Source organism: Crocuta crocuta, unplaced genomic scaffold (assembly GCF_008692635.1).
Source record: "Crocuta crocuta isolate KB4526 unplaced genomic scaffold, BGI_CrCroc_1.0 scaffold448, whole genome shotgun sequence".
In the NCBI taxonomy this organism is placed as follows: domain Eukaryota; kingdom Metazoa; phylum Chordata; class Mammalia; order Carnivora; family Hyaenidae; genus Crocuta; species Crocuta crocuta.
In genome coordinates, this window is record NW_027532411.1 from 1,029,225 (window position 1) to 1,052,377 (window position 23,153).

Sequence of the window (23,153 nt, forward strand, 5' to 3'; positions counted from 1 at the left end):
TAAGTATACTTTTTAAAAATCATTTTAAAAATTAACCATAGAAATATAAACATATTTATCATCCTTTGCCTAATAGCTCCCCATTGGGACCAAATAAATAGCCTGTAATGTTTATTTGATCAATAAACAATTAAATTGGATCCAAAGGTCAACACACATAGAGCCAGCATCCATGAATGTGGTACTATGCACATTTAGCTTTGATGCACACACTTCCCAGCTCAGGGTGGGCACTCTGCATATCAGCCACCCGCGGTGTTGATCTGAGGAACTGAGCTGGAACCCCAGCAGACAAGCATATCTGCAGTGGCTCAGCCTTTCAACACATCTCCTCCCGACACTAACCAGGTAGGGAAACGGGTGGGGGGGCGGCGCTGGGGTGGGAGGTGAGCCTCCAGTCCCAGGGGTGTATCTCCACCTTAACAACATGTGAATGATTTAACACAAATCCACCCAGCACTTTGGAGTAAATCATTTCCATCTTCTACATTACCACTATCAAGCCAAAAATGTGGTATTTGACTATTTCGGACATAAATTGAAGACACTGATATTTTCAAACAAAAGTTCCCGAGTAAAATGCATAAGACTGACAAAAGAAATGTTTTCATTCAAAATCAGAGTCATTCTTCCTTTTCCTTTTTCTTCCCCTTCTATAAAGAAAAGAGACTTTATATTTCTGCCGTCCAATAGAACTTTCTGTAATGATGGAAATGTTCCATATTTGAGCTATTATAGTAGCCACTAGCCATGGGTGATTAACAAAAATGAAGCTAATATGGCTGAAAAACTAAATTTAATTTTTAAATAATTTAAATTGAAATAGTCATATATTGTTAGCGGCAACCACATTAGATAGCACAGCTCTAGATATTTGAGAAAGCATTTCACATTTTGAAAATTGGAATTAATGACAACCAAATAAACATTCTGCCAAAATAAGATAAAAATTGATGTGTAAAAACAGAAGGGCAAAAATCACTATTTTAGCTATAATTTTCAGTGCAAAGTCTAAGGGCTTCTTAAATACAAACTAGTTCTCAGGCAACTGTAATTATTTTGTTCAGGTCAATTGACTATCTTGATTAACCAAAAGTTTCTATATACCATGGATTTCAAGTCTGCAAATGATGCTACCCCAAATAATATACAGTTCTCACAAAAATGCCCTCCAGGTCTAAAACTAGCAAGAATCAGAATATCATGGATGAACTCATCTGTTCCTAAATGATGGGAAGAAGAATGCTTCTTATTGTATTCAAAATAAAACTCCACCAAAATAATGTAAGAATTTTCTTTTGCTTATTCCCTTCAAAACAACACTGGAAAATAACAAGCAGAAAAAGAAGTGATGCTCAGACTTTGCCATCAATGAAAATGAAGCCATTAGTTACCCTATCTTAAGAATATGAAGACAGAAAGTGTAGGTGGCAGCGAGGAGAAATGATAAATGATCTAATGGAGAGCAAGTCAATCATTCCAATAATCCTGCAGGGGGCTACAAGAGGGAGAGGAAGCTCAGGCAAAGTAGAATTTTGCTTATTTTTCCCTAAAGAATCCCAGAAATTCTCAAGAATTAGAGACCGCAAGTACTGACATCAGGAGTCAAATTTGAGATGGTGAAACAGAAGGCTTGTCTAAAAGCCTTATAAGTTAGACCCCGATGCTGTGCAGCTAGAGATGTCTCACTCACCTCCATGCAAAACCATAGGATTATGCTCTAGAGCAGTTCTTCTCAAACTGTGGTCTCCAGGCCTCAGATCTGGGAACGGTGAGGAGTAAACATTCTCCAGCCTCACTCCAGGCCTACTGGAAGTGAGGTTCAGCTGTCTGTGGTTTACCAAGACTTCCAGGTGACTTTGATATATGCTAATGTTTGAAAAACACTGCTCAAAGGTAATTGAACAAAAGAAGCTCTGGCCTTATAAACCCAGACACAAGCTTGCCATTTAAATTCAATACTGAAAACAAAAGAATAAAGTGAAAGTACTTACTGAGAGAATCCAACTCCAAGAGAGCAACATGTACACATGCCCTTCAGACACTAGACTGTAGGATCCCCTACTGACTAAACCAACTACCCCAGAGAAAAATAAACAATTAAAAAGTTGTGGGCTACCTGATTGCCCTTTAAGCCCACAGTGCTAACCAATTAGTTTTTAAGTGCCAATTTGAACATTAAAAGACATTGAACAGAGAAGTTAAATGAAATGAGAGAGAAGGTGGGGAGGCAGTAAATGTTAGTTTGTATTAAAAGCCTTTTGCCCCTATTTGACTTTTAAAAAATGTTGTATGCGATACTTTATAAAAAAAATTAAACAAATTTAAAACATGAATACATAACATTTTCCCAAATGTAAGCAGACTTCTAAGAGATGTCTGATAAATGTGTTGCTAAACAGACCTTGGAAACACTCAGAGTTCATAAAAATTATAATCTGGTATATTATTTTTCTATCGCTGCATAGAAAACCAACCCAAAATTTAGCAACTTAAAACAAAACAAAAAATAAAATATATATTTTATTTTGTCCATGAATCTGCAATATGGGCAGAGTTCAATGAAATTAACTTGTTTTTGCTCCAAACAGCATCAGCTGGATAGGCTTCACTTGGTACCAGAAAACCTACTTTCATCCATGAACTACATGGACCTCTGCATAGCACTGTGGTTATGTCCATGAGTAAGCATCCCACAAAAAATGGTATCTCTATGACTCATCCTTGAATGTTGCATAGTGCCAATTCCTTTGTACGTCACTGATCAAGTCAATTGCAAAAGCCTAAGTTCAAGGGGAGGGGCGGTGGGGTCCACTTTTAATGATGGACTGATAAGGCTCTAAAATAGCACATCATACAAGAGATGTAGTTATCTCTGGAGAATGCAGTATGACACAGTCTCCCATTTGGCCACAATATATAGTTTTGTCACACTCCCCTCTCTTTCCCAAAGAATCACCCAGTCTCATCTTAGGGCATTAGGCTTAGGCTAGAGGCCCAATATCTCATGAGCTAAACAAGATCCAAGGGTGGATTGAGCTCCTCAGGCATAACAGCCTCAGGCAGAGCTCTTTAATTACTTCTTCTCAGCTCCAAACCTGCAAATTAAAGAGACAGTTTATCTGCTCTTTCCATACCCAACATACTATGATAGGATCTGCATACTGCATATATGGGTCCTTTGCAATTCTGACATCCAACCAGTTACATGTTGCCAGTTCCTTGACTGGAACTCAGTTCAATTCTTTGGGAGTTATTCTTCATACCTTCTGGCTACACCTTCTGGGTTCTTGATTCTACTTTATGAGTCATATTTGAGTCAAAACTCGCCTGTGTTAGCTAGCATTCTGCCTCTTTCCTACACATAGAAATTTCAGAGACAAAGGCTTCTTTTCTTTTATACTGCCTCTATGCTTTTCAGACCAAGCCAATATAGTTATTTAAAAAATATTGTGTATTTCCTATGTGTCAATTCATAAAACCCATATGAGTTAAGTCCTATCTATAAATCCATAAATCTTTTTGAGTTAGTTCCTTCTTTACCTAGTGCTCCCTGGGAGACTTGTGGGACAAGATCTTTAAGATTCTTAGAAGCCTTGTTGGTAAAAGGACAAAATTTGTAAATTATACACTTAGGGTCCTTAAGGAGACTGTTTTCTATCTGAAAATGTCTTTGAGGTGCAATATTTATATATTTCTGAGGTCTTATCAAAGGATTTTATAGTCCTACCCTTGATTGAAGCTTGGGCCTGAAGTCCTCCTTAATTTAGAACTTGTTGGCTAGAACGTGAACTTGTTGAGCATGGAGGTCACATGAGAAAATATTTTCTTCTTCAAACACACCAAGTCCTGAGTTTATGTTCAATAGTTTAGTCTTTAGCTAATTTCTGTTTCCTTACATTTTATCACCAGCTGTGAGACAGAGCCAAGTGACATTTTCTGAATTCTTCTTGAAATCTTCAGCCATTTCACTGAGTTTCTTTGCTATTTTCCAAGTCGCCACAGGCCATCAAGTTGCCAGAATTTGTGTCACTACATGACAAAGGCTAGGTAGTGTTAAACTTCTGTTAACTTCCAATAACATTCTCCTTAGTATCTTTCAAGCCCTCACTATCAGTCTCCCTTAAGCCACTTCCGCTTCTGTTGACTCTCTCCTCAAGGCCTGTAGGCTTCACTAAAAACCTACTGAAGGCCCTTGGATCTTTTGCCTGCTATCTGGTCTTGAAGCCAAAGCCAAAAGTCTTAGGTCTTTGCTATAGCAAACACCATGCTTCCAGGCGCCAAAATCTTTGTTTGTCATCTAATGCTACATAACAAACTACTGTAGAATTTATTGGCTTAAAGCACCAACAATTATCTGTTTTGTTCATGAATCTGCAATTTGGATAGGGCCCATTTCTATGTCACGTGGCATCAGCTGGGAGGGCTCAACTGGAGGCTGGAAGATCCAGTTTCAAGATGACTCCCTCACGTGACTGGCAAGTTAGGACTGGCTGTCAGCTGGGAATTCAGACAGCGCAGTGTGCCTCTCCACAGGCTGATTAGGCTCACTAACAGCATGATGGCTGGGTTGTAAGAGCAAGAGTCCCAAGAAAGTAAGATAGAAATTCATAGCATTTGCATGGAAAATCATGAATTGTCACTTAAGTCAGATGTTATTGGTTGAGGCCAACGTAGATTAAAGGAGAGAGGACATACATTCTGTTTCTCAACAGATGAGTGAAGAATTCTAAAAGAGTGTATGAAATGGAAGCTATTATTCTCAACCGACTGAGCCACCCAGGCACCTCCATGGGAGCTATTGTTGTAACTATATGGCTAACAATACTACAAACTGACCTTAAAAATGAAGATTTGGTAACATAAGTATAAGAAAATCAACATGGACTATATGAAGAATTTCTACTAACTTACCCTCTTTTCTTAGAGTCTCTAAAGGGAAGATACAGTATCTAGCTGATGCATATATTTATTGATATACTCTTAGATATAGACTTTAACTTGTTTTGAACTGCTCTCTAATAAAAGCCTTCTCTGTAAGAAGGAGATAACAACTAACTTTTTGGCACTGTGCCCTTAGCAGGGTTCTAGTACAAAGCCAGCATTCATTACATGGCACTCTCGAATCACACACACACAAACATGCACACACACACACTTTTTCTGCTGTGCCAACCTGCCATTTGGTAATTATTCAGTCTATTCAAGACATATTCATTAACCTCCTTCTATGTGCCAACATTATGTAATACAAAAATGAATGAAGTAAGGTCCCTCTCTTTTTGATGAAACAGATTAATGGAGGACACATACAGATAAATAGATAACCATAATATGTTTCTAAAGGAGCTTTCATTATACTGGCCATATTACCAGAATCACAAACTAGAATATAGCTTAAAATAAGATTTTCCCCTAACTTGTTAATTAATTTGTATAAAAACTTACCTTAGAGCTAAATGTATATATTTAATAAAATGAATTTATTGAAAAGAACAAAATTACATGAAATTATAATTCTCCCAGTAAATAGAGTTATTATATTTAGCAAATAAAAATATAAAATACTGAAATTTGAATTTTGGATAAAACATGAACGATTTTCCAGTATTAGTGTCTGCCTTGGAATTTTGGGGACATACTTATACTACAATTTATTCATGGTTTATCTGAAATTTAAACTCAACTGATGCCTTATATTTTGGGGGGGGGGCAGTCCTACCAGTAACCACAGGTTGTGTGGCCACAACAATATTAACAAAGTAAAACCAATAAATAATAAAACGAAAACATTAACAGTATACTCTGGGAATTAAAAATTTTAAAAAAATACTAGAGTTAGAGGGTTTTGCTCATTTTTTGTTTGCTAAAAACTGGCTGCATGTGGATTAGAGTTAGGTTAACCTAATCAAGGGATAATTGTCTAAATAAACAAAATTATGTCTAAGGCTGGTTAGCTTTAAAGCAACAAACTTACAGACAATTAGTCTGTACAGCTCTTTCTAATCCATAAGGCAAAATTAACAATAAGATTTAAGGTCACAAGGCAACAAATAATAGCAAATGCAATCCCAGGTAAGATTATTTGCATTGTTTTCCAAGATCTGGCTCTACTTTCTTCTCTAGGCTCACATACACTGTTTGGATCATCAGACTCCATTTCTCTGTATGAGAAATAAATGCTAACTGTGGCCTTATCTATTTTTCTAACTCATAAAGTTTGTCAATACGTTAAGTGACAAAATTGGGGGAAAAAATTGGGCAGGTTAGAAATGCGACCAGATGGACTTGAAATCAAACATAGACAGAATCTGTCTCTTGTAATCAGAAATACTCCAGACTCAGGAAACAACTGTCTTGTACCTCCACATAAATTGAAGCAGTAGATATTAGAGCAAATAGTAATTTTCTGGATTTACTACATGACAGGAACATCAGGTGGCTGGCTAAATAATGCAAGACAGAAAATTAATAAAAATTTCCCCATAGGCCTCCTCATCACAGAAATAGGCTGTCCCATTACAATTTCTTTTAAGTCTTCTCAGCTGGGAAAATAGAAAGTCTTATCACAGTCATTGACAGTCTGACAACTGTCTGGGATACAGTGTGAGTCTTCTCATACATGAAAAATGGAAGCAAATTCTTCCATTGAAGGTATTTATGGCAGGCATCAAGACTTGGGATTTTTTAGTTCCTTTTAAATTAACAACAACATTAATTTTTAAAACAAGAAATTCAGGAACGCAGTGGTCCTAAGTGATTGTGTCTATGGTGAAACCTTAATAATAAGGCTTCAATAGGCTTTAATAAGGAAGAAAAAAAAGTTTACTGTTTCATTCAGCCTTTGATCCTTGTCATGTGAAGCTCAATAGAAATTGCCTTCTGCAAAGGCAGAGCTTTCCAATTGCCAATCTCTCCAATTGATAGAAGAGGTGCAATACTTACTGCAAAATAAATAAGAGCAAGCAAAAGGGAGACAGACAGAGATACAGACAGTTTATAATTTTTTGTGACTTCTTCACCTTCTTATTTCAGTATTTTTCTCCAAGGTTCTAGATAACAGATGAGGAAGAAAATGGGAAGAGCCAGAAAACAATCGATTGAAAGACTGGAAGAAGGAAGAAGAGGAAAGAGAACCAAGCAGAGTTACAGACCTATTTGGAGGAGTTTAGCAACGGTCAGATTAGAAACAAGGTACAATTTCTAGGTTATCTAGAATGAGATTTCCACAGAGATGGGGAAGAAAATCAGTAAAATGTTTTGCTTAATGTCATGCAATGCCCTACTCACTTGCCATTTTTCAAGAGAGTTTTATACTGGTTACCAAAATATATTAATAGATGCCACATGAATTTTTAGAAGAGGGGGAAGAGAAAGTAGCACAGAGAATACAGTCAAATTAGAGAGTGTCATAATATTCAAACTGTGGGAAATCAAGGCTCCTAATAAAATTATTTATAAATTTAAGAACTACTGGACCAGCTCCAGTAAAAACCAGGTAGAGAGGGGACAGAAAGGAATGTGCATACATTTAAACTTGTTGATGTGTCCACATTCCTTTGAAGAGCCTGAAGCACTTGTTTTTTTCTTCTCCTCCTTCTGAGGTCATTTTCTTAAGTATTATCATTCAACATTCCTGTTAAATCTCCCTCCAACATTCGCCCATGGTTTGTAGAGTAAAATCTACTTTCTTAGTATGGTATTCCAAGGTTCCTATAATCTGATCCCAATCTAGGCTCTTATTCTATTGTTTCTACTCAAGTTCATTTTGGTAGACTACTTTTCTGATTCTTTACCTGTATTTATTGTATTCCCTCTACTTGGAATATCTTTCTCTGAGGGAATGGGCTTAAATCTAGGCTCCATTACTTGTTACCTGGGTGGGCTTAGACATTATTTTATGTCTCAAAATCTGCTTGGTAAAACACAGCTAATAATAATTTCTACACTAGAGATATTCTGTAAATATAAAATAAAATAATACATATAAAGAACTCAGCACAAGGCACAGTGTCTAGAAGTTATAGGATAGTTGCTAGCAATAATTCTTTTCTCTTCTCCTATTAAAATCATTTGCATCTTTCCTTCAGCTTCATGGAATCTTCTCCACTTACTTTCAACTGACATTTCTTTTTTGCTCCTCCTTGCCCCATAACATTTTTACATTTGGCTTTTGATGTACTTTCTACATTCAAATTTGTTTTAAAATGGGTTGGAGCATATTTGTTTCCCAAAAATGATAAACTTAATTTTTATTGGGGCAACATCTTATTTATCACAGTGCTTCCATAACAGAGTATATCTTCTGTTATATATGTTGAGCATGGCACAAGGCTAGCTGCAGGGGAGAAAAGATCAATTAGACCTCAACCCTGCCCTCAAAAGGCTTCTAGTCTAATGAAGAAATTCAGCCTTTTAGATCTTCTTCTATAAATATTTGTTGAATTAAATTGAATCTGCTTTTCCAATGTTTAAATTTTATTTGTTTTTTTAAATAGTTTATTGTCAAGTTGAATTCCATATAACACCCAGCGCTCATCCCCACAAGTGCCCTCCTCCATGCCCATCACCCCCCTTCCCCTCCCCCCCATACCGATCAGTCCTCAGTTTGTTCTCAACATTCAAGAGTCTCTCATGGTTTGCCTCCCTCCCTCTNCCTAAAGTTCCATCCACATTGCTACACATGGCCAGATATCATTCTTTCTCATTGCCATGTAGTATTCCATTGTACACATACACCACATCTTCTTGATCCATTTGTCCGTTGGACACTTAGGCTCTTTCCATGTGTTGGCTATTGTTCAGAGTGCTGCTATGAACATTGGGGTACATGTGCCCCTATGCATCAGCACTCCTGTATCCCTTGGGTAAATTCCTAGCAGTGCTATTGCTGGGTCACAGGGGAGTTCTATTGTTAATTTTCTGAGGAACCTCCACACTGTTTTCCAGATGGGCTGTTCCAGTTTACATTCCCACCAACAGTGTAGGAGGGTGCCCGTTTCCAATGTTTAAATTTTAAAGAAGTGCTATGCTTCCAAAGGCTCAGTTTGTTTTACCAAGAAGCAAAGCCTGAGATGGAAATTATGTGCAAATGATTTAAAGTGGGAGCATTCTCAGTGAGAAAAATCTGGATAGGTGGAGATGAAGCTGGGCAGAGGTGTTTACAGAATTCTAGCGTCAGTGTCATCCCATGGGGAACTCTGGAGCAAGAATTGTACCACAAAGTTGATCTTGCCTAGATGTAAGGGAAATTGGATATTGTACCCTCTTCAGCTCCCTACTATCTGATAAAATTGATTATCAGAGTTGGAGGGAGAGCTTCTAAACCTTCCTGGCATTCCCATGCTAGATAGGCCTGAAGAGAAGGATGTGGGAATGAGCAAAGCAAGCCATAAAATCATGAGTAGAAGAGAGGGAAATGTAGGGAAGAAATAAGGGGCTATGGATATGGCAACTAACATAACTGTTGGGGGAAAGGCTACTTCATCAATGATCCGGACATTTGGAAGAGAGAGATGTTTTGTTGGTTTTCCCCCCTTTTTCCAGTGGAGAGAGAATTGCATCTAGGAGACAAGACTTTTGATAGTACAAGTAGTTGGAAGTTGTTGAAGTTCCAGGGGGCTTGGAGGCAAAAGGTAATTTATGTGCTAATGGAAGAAAGGGGAAGCTGTTGAATATATACTAATTGGCTCAGAGTAGAGGAAATATGGAAACATCATATTTTAATATGTCACCATCTACTAGGTCTCTTACTAACTGCATGAAGGCAGGAAGTTTCCTGGACTAAAAAGCAGTGTCCTAGTAGGAGGTCTTAATTACTGAGGATTAAGGTATTTTCCCTCCTTGTCTTCTCATTTTGGTATTACTGAAGGTAAAATGCAGCTCCCAGCAGCAAGAGGCTTTGGGGCTTTCTTCTGGGTTTGCTTGTTTTTATGTTTTTAATATCCATAGGGTTTGGGGTTTATTGAGTGGAACTCCTATTGTAATTCACTAGAGCCTTTCCAGATTCTCAGCATCTAGAGCAGCCAAGAATCTTGTGGTTTTCTCTCAGTTGTCCCATCATGCACTTCTGGGGGACCAACATGATAAAAGGCAAAAAAGCATAAAGGAAAATCCTTACACATCATTTTTTTAAAAAAAAAAATCAATTACATAAGGACAGGATGAGAAATACATGGCTTGACTGCACTTCCTAGGGAAAAATAAAAGGCCTGGGGCTTTAGACCACAAGTTCAATAAAAGCCATGAGTATAACGCTACTGTTTTAAAAGCTAATGCAAACTTAGGCTGCAATGACAGAAATACCATTTCTAAAGCATGAGAAGTTATAGTTTCAGGGTTTTCTGCCCCCCTCAGGCCACATCTGGCTTATTGTATTCCTGTAATGGAGGAGAATATCCAGAGGAGAAAGTCCTGGATGGTGAGACATCTGGAAACTAAGTCAAATGACTACTAGCTGAATGAACTAGAGATTTTTGCCTTGAAGGGAGGGGACAGAACAGGGGGGCATTAGGAAGAAACAGAGTAATTCTCTTCAAATAATTAGGAGTGGCATTGGGAAAAACAAGAGGTTTTTTTGGTTTTTTGTTTTACTTTATCTAATCTAATCTAAAACATCATTGTTCAGAATAAGGGAAAAGGGGGCAATGTTATAGAGAGGAAGATTGAGGCTTATTATCAGAAAGAACTATTTAGGAATTATAAATGCCTAACACCGGGCTAGACTTACTCAAAAGTGATGAGTTTCCTGTTACTGAAGGTATTCAAATAAAAGTTGAATGGTACTATGAAAAGATCACAACATGGCAAGGATGTTTCTAAAAGTTTTCTCCATTGGGTGATGGGTTGGCCTCATAATCTTTAAGGAATGTAAGAGTAAGGCTAGAGATTTAAGAGCTAAACATGTTGGGGGTAAAGTGAGAGGAGGTATTAGTTTTCCTCTTGCAATTTGGATTTACTGTACATTATATATTAAATGCAGACTATGAGCAATACACAGAAAATTACTCATTAGCCTATCAAGAATTATTTACTATTTGTAGACTTCCTCTTCACAAAAGATTTTTTGAAAACTTTTCTCTATATAGGATTTTATTCTCATTGAGTTGGAACAAACCTGATGTTACCATAAATTACCCAATATATTTTTTGTTGGATGAATGTCTAAATTGCATCTGAAGTCATAGTATGTCAAGACCATGGTGTTTTTTATAAAACAATTGACTTTATCACCATAACTGAATTGATTGATACAGTAAGATCAACCAGTTTGGGCAACCACTCTGACCGAATTTCTTAAACAATCAAATCATCAAATGTTTATTTGTCATTTACTTGTAAGAATCTATAGGGAGGCCAAGTTACTGATGATATGCCTGGGTAAATACTACAACATAAGAGCAGACAAAAAATAAAGTCAAACAAAAAATATCAATACTAGAATGAGACAATTAATTTGCCATAGAGAAGTCAAAAATTAATCATCAAATCGAATTATGTGTCCAAGAGTTTCATGTCCACCTTTAGTATAGGGTGGTTAGATAAGAATTTAAAAAGGAAGGGAAAGGGATACATGCATTATAGCAGCATTATTTACAATAGCCAAATTATGGAAACAGCCCAAGTGTCCATCCATTGATGAATGGATAAAGAAGGGGTAAACACACACACACACACACACACACACACACACACACACACACACACACTGGAATATTATTCAATAATGAAAAAGAATGAGATCTTGCCATTTGCAATGACATGGATAAAGCCAGAGAATATAATGCTGAATAAAATTAAGTCAGTCAGAGAAAGACAAACACTCATACGTAGAATTTAAGAAACAAAACAAATGAGAAAAGGGAAAATGGGTTGGTAGGGGGAACCAAGAAACAAACTCTTAATTACAGAGAACAAACTGATTGTTACTAGAGGCAAGATGAGTGGGGGGATGGGTGAAATAGGTGATGGGAATTAAGGAGTATACTTATGATGAGCACCAGGTGACGTGTGGAATTGTTGAATCAGTATATTGTACACCCAAAACTAATAGAATACTGTAAAAAATAAAATAACATAATACAAAAAAATTAAATTGGGGCACCTGGGTGGCTCAGTCGGTTAAGTGTCCAACTTCAGCTCAGGTCATGATCTCACGGTTCGTGGTTTCCAGCCCCACATCAGACTCTGTGCTGACAGCTAGCTCAGAGCCTGGAGCCTGTTTCAGATTCTGTATTTCCCTCTCTCTCTGACCCTCCCCTGCTCATGCTGTCTCTCTCTCTCTCTCTCTCTCTCTCTCTCTCTCAGAAATAAAACATAAAATAAAATAATTAAATTAAAAAACAAAATAAAAAAGAAATAAGGTTTTTAACAGGCTTTGAAAAATACATGACATTTTACTCGACAGAAGGAAGGGCATTCCAGGTACAATTGCCATGAAAAAAAAAGGACAATGGCAAAAAAAACCCTTTAAGACACACTTAAGAAAATATAATGTAATAATTTGCTTGAAGGCAAATGTTTGGAGGGAAGCATTATAAATGTTGGTTACAAACAGCTTTGGTTAAGCCCTATCTCTAGAACCATGTAACCTTTTGAGAGCTATTCAAATCTGCCTGAGTTTCTCCTCCCTTATGTGAAAAATGGACATAATACCCACTTGGTTGTGACACGGATGAAATTAGATTGTACATCTCAGTACTTGGCAGATTGAAAAGATTCAAAAGTCTTCTATAAGTAATAGTGCCATTGTCTGAATGTTTGTGTGCCAGCCCACCAAATTCACACATTGAAATCCTAACCCTCCGAGGTGATGTGAAGAGATGGCACCTTTGAGAGTTGATTAGGACGTGAGGCAGAACTTTCATAAATGGGGTTAATGCCCTTATAAAAGAGGCTCAAGAGAGCTGCCTTGACCCTTCTGCTGTGTGAGGTTATAGGAAACAGAGGCCATCTAGCAAATGGGTCCTCACCAGGCACCAAATCTGCAGGCACCATGATATTGAACTTTCCAGCCTCCAGAACTATGAAAAATAAATGTTTGTTCTTCACAAACCACACAGTTTATGGTATTTTTGTTGTAACAGCCCAAGTAGATTAAGACCACTAATGTTAGTATTATTTAAGATAGAATATGAAATGACGTCTGAAGAGAAACCTGACCAATGGGTTTGGAATTGAAGTTATTACTAAAGGGCTCAGAATGAGAGAGGAGAGACAGGACGGTGGTATTTTAGAAAGATGCACCAGATAGCTTTACATGCAAATGACTTGTGGGACAGACTGGGGCGGGCTGAAAAATGAATTATAGGCAAAGCAAATGCATAAAAAGATATTGACAAGGTACCTAGCTGGTGTTGTAAGCATCTGGATAGCAGGGGCATATGGAGTTGGAAGTCAAAGCAAGAAGACAGTCAAATGGTAAAAATAGAGATTATCTAGACATGGAAAGAATCAGACTTGTAAATCAAAGTTGACTGTTCAGTTTAGAGCTTGGAAACTGAGAATGTTAGCACTAGCAGTATAAACTGTGAAGTTAGGATTAGAGAAAGATTCAGAAAGAGAATGGAGATTTCAGTTTTACGCCTACAAAGCTAGCGATAACATCAAAATGCACCTATGGAAATGATCTGAAACCCATAGATCTTTTTTAACCCATACTTGCCTTAGAATTGAGTGACAGCGGAGAACCAATTGAACACACAGATGGGATCCTTTGTACAGTAACATGATTTTTTGTTTTGATCTAAATGGAAACAGTGGGACACATTGGGGAAGAGATGCACTAGGGATTAAAAATGAAACTACCTCAGTGACAGCTGCATAGGCCTGTGTGCTTCTCTGCAAGGTTACGGACTGTGAGATGTGAAAAATTACATAAAAAAGCCAACTCCACATGGTTGGTAAATAAAAGAACACAAACATTTCTCTGGGATAAGCAATACAGATCACATGGAAAGTGAAGTCCCTTAAATCGTCCAGTTTAAAGAAAAAGAGGTGATGGAAAGTTTTCTCTGTGCTGAAAGAATTTAAAAAAAAAATGGAGAGTTTTAAAAGAATGGCTCCAGTGTGTATGCTTCTAATTACAATATTATGAACAAATGTTTTATAAATAAAAACAGAGGTTTTTGAAAATGGCCCACATACTGAAGATGCATATAGTACATGGTAAATGTGGAATTTTTTAAAAATAGAAAATAATTTAACAGGGACATTGATACCTAAGAACAAGTTATTTTATTCATATAATTACTTTGAGAATTTACTTACAATACAAAATAGGAACTACTAAAAGTGTTATTTATGGGACTATTATACAAGTTTCACTGAAGTTAAGAGAGGTATAGTCTCTCTGTGACAGATCAAAGTTTAACACCTTTCAGTCAAGAAAAACACATAAAACTCTTCCTGAAAATATGCTACATGGGAGATATTATATCCTAATATTTTTAAATTTTATGCTTCACTTGATTGATAACCTCTAAAGGGGCTGAAAAAGAAAGACATTTTTAAATACTACTTCACAGCCTCCCTTTAAACAAGCAGATGAACTGTGAAATTTTGTTTCAAGATTTCATTGGTTATGTATTAAAATATATGAAGGATTATTACCTCTGTAGGCAAAATGGAAAACTTACTGCTATTTCAACAATTATTATTTTTGAATTCTTGGAAGTTTGGTCTTTGTTAGCAAATGGGAATGATGAATACATTCAGAGTAAAAGTACTGGAGAGGCAATATAATTTATATTACATGAATGGTAAAACACTACTGGATTTCAGTTAGCCTGGGATAGGCAATCTTACTCATTCTCTTTTCTCTTGTTTTTGCTTCTTGCACAATACGACTAACTATAAATGCAAAGTTCCAATGACACCATTTAGGAATTGGATACCCCCTCGATGCTTCATCAAGTGTCCAAAGATGGTAGAAAATAAAAAGGGAAACCATAACCAAAGTAAGGCAAATATGTTTTTAAAAAAGAAACAATCTCTTCTTTGCTTGTGTAATTTTTAGAAAAGAAGGAAAAGGAAGATTTTTCAAGCACATGTTCCAGCCTGGGAATACAGTTTGGAAGAATGTTTTTAGATTAAAACCAAAGTAAACAAATAAACAAAATTCAAAGGTAGGGCATGTAATCTCTCAAAATAATGACACTGAGTCATTCGTGTTTTCAGTGTAATACAGCACAATGTGACTTCAGCAATTTTCAAGACAGAAACTCCAAAGCTATGATAGTAAGTTAGGTGAGCTGCTCAAATCTGGTGAATCGACTTTGAAATTCTCATTAAGGGTAAATTCAAGTCTCAGTGTAAATTCAAGAACTTTCTCTTCTCTACACCCCTTATCCCAACTAGTTCTAGGTGGCATTAAAAATCATAGAGAAAGAGAGTTTGTTCAGGATTTTATGCTATCAAGCATAAGAGAGACTTCTCTGTGAGACTGCCAATGCTCACATATACTAGCCCTCACCTACCTGGAAAGCAATATGGAAGGTAAAATGATAAAAGGGGCTTCTCATGGCAATTAACCTCTACTCCTTTCATCAGCAAACAGCTTTGCTGTCAGAATTGCTTGGGGTACTGCCACAGGAAAATTAGAAGATCTTGCTGGGCAAAGTAAGAAATAAAGGAGACTAGAAAATCTCCTAAGACTTTGCATAGAAAATACAACCCTCTCTTTGGAACAATGCTTCCTGTCTGACAACACTGGATAGGTTAACATCCTGGTGTTGCAGATTTTAAAATCTTCAAATCTCATGACAATTACTAGGAACCGTTTTCATGCAATTCAGAGCCTGCCTATGCAGACGATTGTTTACCACCAATAACACTGTTAATGTAGGATGAGGGGCTCAGGAGTACTACATGGAGCACTTTGGAAGATTATTCATCTACCAAACAATTAGCAGCAAAATGGCATATTTTAAATAAGCAAGGGAACATTTGACCCATATGCAAACTCAGGTAGAGGTGTCACCAGGAAAAAAAGTTAGAATCCTCACCAATGAATCTGTCCTTGTGGCACCTAGCATTTCTACCTTTGATTATAATGATCTCTATGCATATTTGTTTTATCTTCCTAGTAAGCAATGGGCTATAAAAGAAAGTACCCAGAATTATAGTCAGAAATATTAGTGTTTACATCACTGCTTTGCCACATCCTAATTGCGTGTCTTTGTTAGGTTTCTTAACATTTTAACATGCCCATTTGTTAAAAATGAATGAAAATGCCCACTTTGAATGGTTGTTATGAAGAACAGAGACAAGAGAGATGAGCACCTAGAATTGTATCTGATCACAAATCCCTGCCAGATTTAATGCTACTGACATCTAAGAAAACCATAGGCAATCCTCCAAGTCAACTTTGCTAATGGTATATTTAATTTCCTCATCAAATACCTAACATGGAAGCAGCAGGTCCACATCAGCTTAGTATTAACTGCATGTGTCCAGCATTGAGACTGGGCAAGACATGGCCAAAACAAAAAGCAATGGCATAAAGGAGGAATGATTCTGAATAAGTAGGGCAAACTATTCTCTTCTCAGTTCTACGAAGGCAGTTCTTTTCCGCCAGGAAAAGGCCAGGACTCCTTTTATTTCCCATGGTCCAGATTATCACTGTCCAATAGAACTGTCCAGATGATGGAAACAGTCTATATCTCTACTGTCCAATAGGGTGGCTATCAGCCACATATGTCTATTCAACCCTTGCAGTGTGGCTAGTATGACTGAGAAGTTCTAATTTTACTTAACTTTAAAATGTTTAAATTTAAAAAGCCACACATAGCTAGAGGCCATTGCCATTACACAGTGCAGGTCTAAATGTCAGGAACAAACAAAAATATATTAGACAGAGGATACATACTGATCTGAGCAAACTAGGGTAGCTCAAACAATCTCCTGAGCTGACTTTATCATGTTAAATTGAAGTTTTCAGTGGTGGCCTCTGATGCATATTTTGAGTGACTTATTTCTGTCTCTGCTATTATGTCTAATTCTACCTTGTGGGTCAGTTCCCTTTTATTTAAGCCAAGAATTGACTTGCTTAGGTTTCTTAGGACAGTGTTCCTACAAAAATGGGCAGAGATATCTCCCACTGATTTTACAGTTTCTTTGTAGACTCCCACAAATATCTTCTTTCAATTTTTATACATTACCATTATATAAATAACATATATACAAACACATATATTAAACATTATATATGTATTATTTATATATATATACTAACACATTACTATGATATACATATATACATACATATATATACTAAGACATACTATACTACATATTATTATACTACATACTATTATTACTATCACCATGATTAAATTTGTTGGGTTTTTTTTTACAGACTACATTCCTACAAAAGTTGGAGTTTCCCAGACTGAGCTTATCCTAATTGAGTGGCCCAACATAGCAACATATCCCAAAATCCTTTTCTTTACCCCCAATGGAGCAATATGAAACCCAAGCACCCACGTCAGAAATGACAGATGTTGCTTATTGACTATGGCACTCTTTCTTACTAGGTCTTCATAAAGTCTCCGAATCCTCCTTAACACAACTCTTAAAAAGTAACAGTCAATTTACTGTCTTTGACATATGACATCAAATATATATGGTATATATATATATGGCTACCCCAGAATGAGTTCCTTACCATGAAAGGTTGAAAGCTCTAAGGATTAAGACAGCCTTTGTTCTCACTGTTCAGGAGTCATGGTTCTGGGAAACAATGGTAAGTCTGACAGTGCTTCTTTCAGGAGGCCCTTTGGGTTTGCATATACAAAACTTTTGGCAGCCTACTCTGGCATGGCAGAACTCCCCACACATATTCGTTAGGACATCCTCTTGGACTTGACCTGACTAAGCAAGAAATCCTAAATATTAACAATGCTGCCAAATACAGGTTGAAAAAGTCACTTGCTGACCCTTAGCTAATGACTAGATATTTCTTGTTGGCTCATAAGAAGTGAGAGTTTTTCTACCATGATCCTGCTCTTTTAACTGGGCCATTTTAGAAATGAATTTCAGATGCTACTTGTAGTTCAGAAGCAAGACTCAAAACTGGAGTTGACCTTTTCGGACACTCAAATTGAAAGCTGAATTAGATCAATTAACTTCTAGGTATATATGCCAATCTTTCATATTTTAGTCAGAGATAGGGATATCACAAAGGACACATGGCTCCCATAAACACTCACTGTGCTTCTCCGTTTTACAAGAAGAAAGGAGAGAGAGAAAGAGGGACTGAGAAGGGAGAACATACGAAAACAGAAAAAGATGATAAGACTGATGCTAATGAATGCTTTTTTCCCCTTTCTCACTACAATTTTTGAGGATTGTCCCTCAAATCATGAGTTCACAGATTTAGTCATTCATTTTTATTGTTATTTTATCATTCTCTCTTGTTGGTTGTGAATGTTGCACAATTAGCACATTTCTGAAAGCCCGATGGCCATGTCCTCAAGCTTCCTTCCCAGTTCCTGGAATTTACGCTGTAGGACCTCAGCCCTATTTCTGTCTGTGGTTTTGATTCCAGCTCAGATTCTGACTACAGAGACATCCCCTCTCCTTGGCGAATACCTTTTTCTCCTTGTGGTGATGTTTCCAGGCCAGCTTGAGGAGTCATAAAGTGCTGTTAAAACAGTCATCCCTCTTAGTCTGTCCTCGGTAGTCATCACACAGTATTGCTATTGTCCAGGGGCTGGAGGCTGAGGCGAAGACTGAATCGGAAAGTTGGTTTTAGTATCCCAGCAGGGCCAGGGAAAATAAATCCCTGAGCGAGAATATGGCTTGGCGTCAAGCAGCTGGAGAACCGGCCCGTGAACAGGGTCCAGGGGCAGATTATTTGGGTGAGTGTGCATGGCTACCAGACATCAGTTTCATTTGACTAATATGTTCTTTTCCATCCAATTGAATGGATTACCACAGTGTCAAATAAATAATGTGTTGCCACATTTGGCCCAACAAGAAAAATACTGGGTATCAATAAGCAAGTGTAAGACCACATGAAAGGCTGACTGTGTTTGAGAAAAACAGGAATAAGCCCTCAGGTATCTTGAAATGCAGACATTTTTCTTGTCAAAATGTTCTAGGAGCCAAATGTGTGGAGCCCCTGCTGCTGTGACAACACTCTGGTCTCTGAAGCTCAACCAACATGGCCACAGACCCAAATTAAACCCTAGGTATTTATGAAGGCCGCCACAAAGGTGGGACAATGCCTCATTACACAATTCAGAATGCATTCAGTCAACATTTATTGAATGTCTGCTGGTTGCCAGGCACAGAGGTGGCATCTCAGGGTGGCAGAGAGGATAATTGGGGTTGAGAAGAAAGAGAAAGTGAACAAGGCACAAACTCCTGGCTCACATTTGAGTGAGAGACACAAACACGTATTCAGATGATTCTTGTATCATTCAACAAAGTGCTATAATAGAAATATAGGCAAACTGCTAAGGAAGCAGGAGATAAGAATAGTTCAATCCACTGCAAGACAGAGAGCATGGGGAATGTCTTCATGAAGTGATGACATTTGGGTTCTGCCTTTACACATGCTATTTTAATGCAAGAGTATTCTTGGAATGTATAAAATGTACATTATAAGCTATAATAAATCCCCCCAAAACCCTTCTTTCTGTAACGCAAATTAGCATCAATGGCATTTTATAACTGAGTTAAAAGAATAATAAGAAAAATAAGACAGGAATAATAAACACTGCCCTAAGCATTTTATACATACTGGTTACTTCAATTCTTATGATATTTCTTTGCTGTACGTACACTCCTTACTTTATGAAAGTAGAAATAAGGCACAGAGAAGTTAAATAAATTGCCCAAGGTCACACTGCAAGTTCAAACACTGTGCTAAATGCTTTAGACTATGTCTGAATTTATTCTCCCAATAATATTTTTCTAATCTACTATGTACAGCTATTTCAGCATGTGGGTGTGTGTTGATAACAGGCTTAAGGGCCTAAAGCTTAGAGAGATTTAGTTTCTTTTAAGAAACATCTTTCAAATAGAAGACCAAGTATGACTGTTGACACAGTGGTATGGAAATACAGGCATAGTGTATTCAACGCAGATAGAAATATTGTATATATCAAGGGTTTGACATTCTCCATAAATGGGAGCTATTTCATAAGAATAACATCATATATATATATATATACACGATATATAGTATATATATATAAGAACATATATATATGTTAAAGTGGTACTTTGAATGGAATAAAGGAGAGAAGAGTAATAGGAAAGACTGATCGATGGCTCTTGAATTGGTATCAGTCAGGTTGGTGGCCATTGACCAAGGAGGATGGATTTGCAAGACATTCTGAAAGTAGAATCAAGAGGATTTATGACTGGTCTGGTGAGAGACGTACGATGTGTTGGAAGAAATAAAGGACCACCCCAAGTCTCTCACTTTCACCCCTACACTGGAATATGCTGATGCCACCAAACAAAATAGGAAAAGCAGAAAAATTTGTAGGTTTGATGAAAAAAAAAATAATTGGTTTGCATGCACTGAATATAAAGTGGGCTGCTAAGGGGGAAGTATCCATTAGACAGCTGAATATACAGTTCTAGAACGATCCACTAGCCCATTTTTTTCTCACATGTGAAAAATGCATTGGCTAGCGTTTGGGGACATACTTTGGTAGAATAGTAACATCACAGCTGGCATATCTTTATAGGACTGACTTGGTGACAGACACTTCTAACAATCATGTATTAATCTCTACAACAATCCTAACATGAGGGCACTCTATTATCTCCATTTCAGAGATGAGAACACTGTACCATAGAGAGCATAAATCACTTTTCCAAAGCAGCACAGCCAGAGGAGCGCCAGAGACAAAATTCTTCCCTTCCCTCCTTAAGCAGCATTTCCCACATCTGTGATTTCAGGCTCTTATGGCTAAAATTCCATTTCTCAAAGTTTTTCCACCTACTCTGAGTAAAGGGAAAAGAGGGTTGAAGATTCAAGTGTAGGTGAAGTCCCACTGCATTATGTATTTCCTTGCCCTTTGGACTTTATAAAATTTGGTACCCGTGTTCTTTGACTTGAAGATGCTGCAGGACAGTTAATCTCCCTGTGCTTTGTCTGCCTTCTCTATAGTATGGAATGACAATAGTTCTTCCTCCCTAAGATGGTTGAAAAGATTGAATGGGTTCATGCATCAGAAGTGCTTATCCTTGGCACAAATACATGTTCTAGAAATGTGAACTAAGAAGATGAGAAGACAATGAGAACAATGGTGATGATGGTTATCTATTTATCTTTACACTATTTTCCCCAGAGGTTTCGGGAAGAAATGACAGGTCAAACCCTGCCCTTCTTCGCATAATCAGAGAGAGAGAGAGAGAGAGAGAGAAATACTGCTAATTGTCAAAGTTTTGACTGTAGAGATCTCTGACCTATGCATTTGGGGAAAGAAGGGGAGGTAGTACTATGGTGGCCAATTGAGAAATGGGAGACAGGGACTGTTTGTCAGGGTCCAGACAGTCAGAAAAGCTTATTATTCCTCAGTTAGTCTCCAGTCATCCCAAAGGAGATAAAGTGAGTGAGGCCTCACGAGACAGGATTAAAGGACACAGAAACGCATGCTCTAGTACTCAGGCAGTCCTATGCAGCACCAGCAAGAGACTGGACTGGTCCTTTAAGAAGAGAGATTCAAGGGGATCAGTCCAAGTGCAGGACAGCCTTTGTTTGGACTTTTAAAACCTAGGAGGGGAAATGCTTGAAACATAAAAGACCAACTTGGACCATCTGGTTCTGTAACAGTCCCCCATCAACACGTCCTCACTTGATGAGACCAATATAATAAATGAGGATAGATGTGTTTCGCTCCTGTCAACAACCATATGAGAGGAAAGATAAGAGAAGCTTTTGAAATCATAGAGATCTTTTGGCTTTAGCTATTCCAGAGGCAATTAGTTCCATATGGGAAGCAAATCCATGCGGATAGATTTAACTATCAATTCTGTAGCTGCTTATCAAGAGGCAGTATATTTTGTAACACACACACAAAAGCCAGATCCTGTTACGATGACACCTGCTTTCACCCAGGCTGGACAGCAATGTATTAGTCTTAAGACTCTGATATTCCATGTGTCAGCTTGTTTTATAGAAATTAATTAATTATCCCTGGAATCGATATTAATAATGATAAATCGCTTTCTAAAATAAGCTAAGGTGGGGTGATGCTACTTTCATGAGACTCTAAAATGTTTAAAACACAACATAATTAGTCCAAACATTTCCTCTTATGCCACAGTAAAAGCTAAGTGATTCACTGAGGAAGTCTCTCAGACTTTTCTGTTCTCTGATGGAATTTACAGGGGGTAATCCTCAAGAAAAGAAATAATTAGACCACAGATAATTCATTCGTCTATGCTACTGCAAGCTTTCCCTTGTAAGTATCCTGTTCTTACCCATTGTTCCACTTGAGAAAGAAAGAAAAAAAACTGGGGAGAGGAAAAAAGAGATAACAAAATAAGGAAGAAATAAAGGATGGAAAAAGCAAAAGGAAAGTGCTGAAAAAAAAAGAAGAAACAGAAAAGAAAAAGAGGAAGAGAGAAAATCCAACATCTTCCTCCTTCACCCCATTCCTTCCATGCTCTTGAATCTGATTTCCCTTTCGTAACTGCTTGCTCATGTGCATGGTGAGGAACAAGACGGGACAGAAGCGATGGTGACGGAGTTGATCTTGACAGGTAACACAATTCTCAAAGCCAAGGAACCTCAAGACCCATAGGGTTTGTGAAAATATCCATAGGACGAACCCATGGCCTTCAGGATTTGGCAAAAACTTCAACCCATTATTCAAACATTTTGTGCTAAGTGAAGTGCAGTGCATTTTTTCAGGCAGTTTCCCCCTTAATTTCCAAACCCATGTGTATTTCCAAGGGAATGTGATCCATATGTTTCTAATTCATTTACATTTAAATCATCATAATGCTGTTTTGCTGAGCTATTTGATGTCCAAGAAGACTATGAGGCCTTTTACAAGCCCTTTTAAAGGTTTTCTCCTTTGAACCTGCAAGTCATGGTTTTCCTGTACAGAATGTGAATTAAAATAAAGAAAGGTTATAGCTTCTCTTCAAACTAAATTCCTCTGTATTTAAATGGATAATAATAA

The 23,153-nt window shown here is 37.4% G+C and overlaps 1 long non-coding RNA gene across 4 annotated transcripts in view; it reads right to left on the minus strand.

The window, feature by feature from the left end:
- LOC144243790 (uncharacterized) overlaps window positions 1-23,153 on the minus strand; it is a 537,988-nt gene that overhangs the window by 371,918 nt on the left and 142,917 nt on the right. The window lies entirely within an intron of this gene.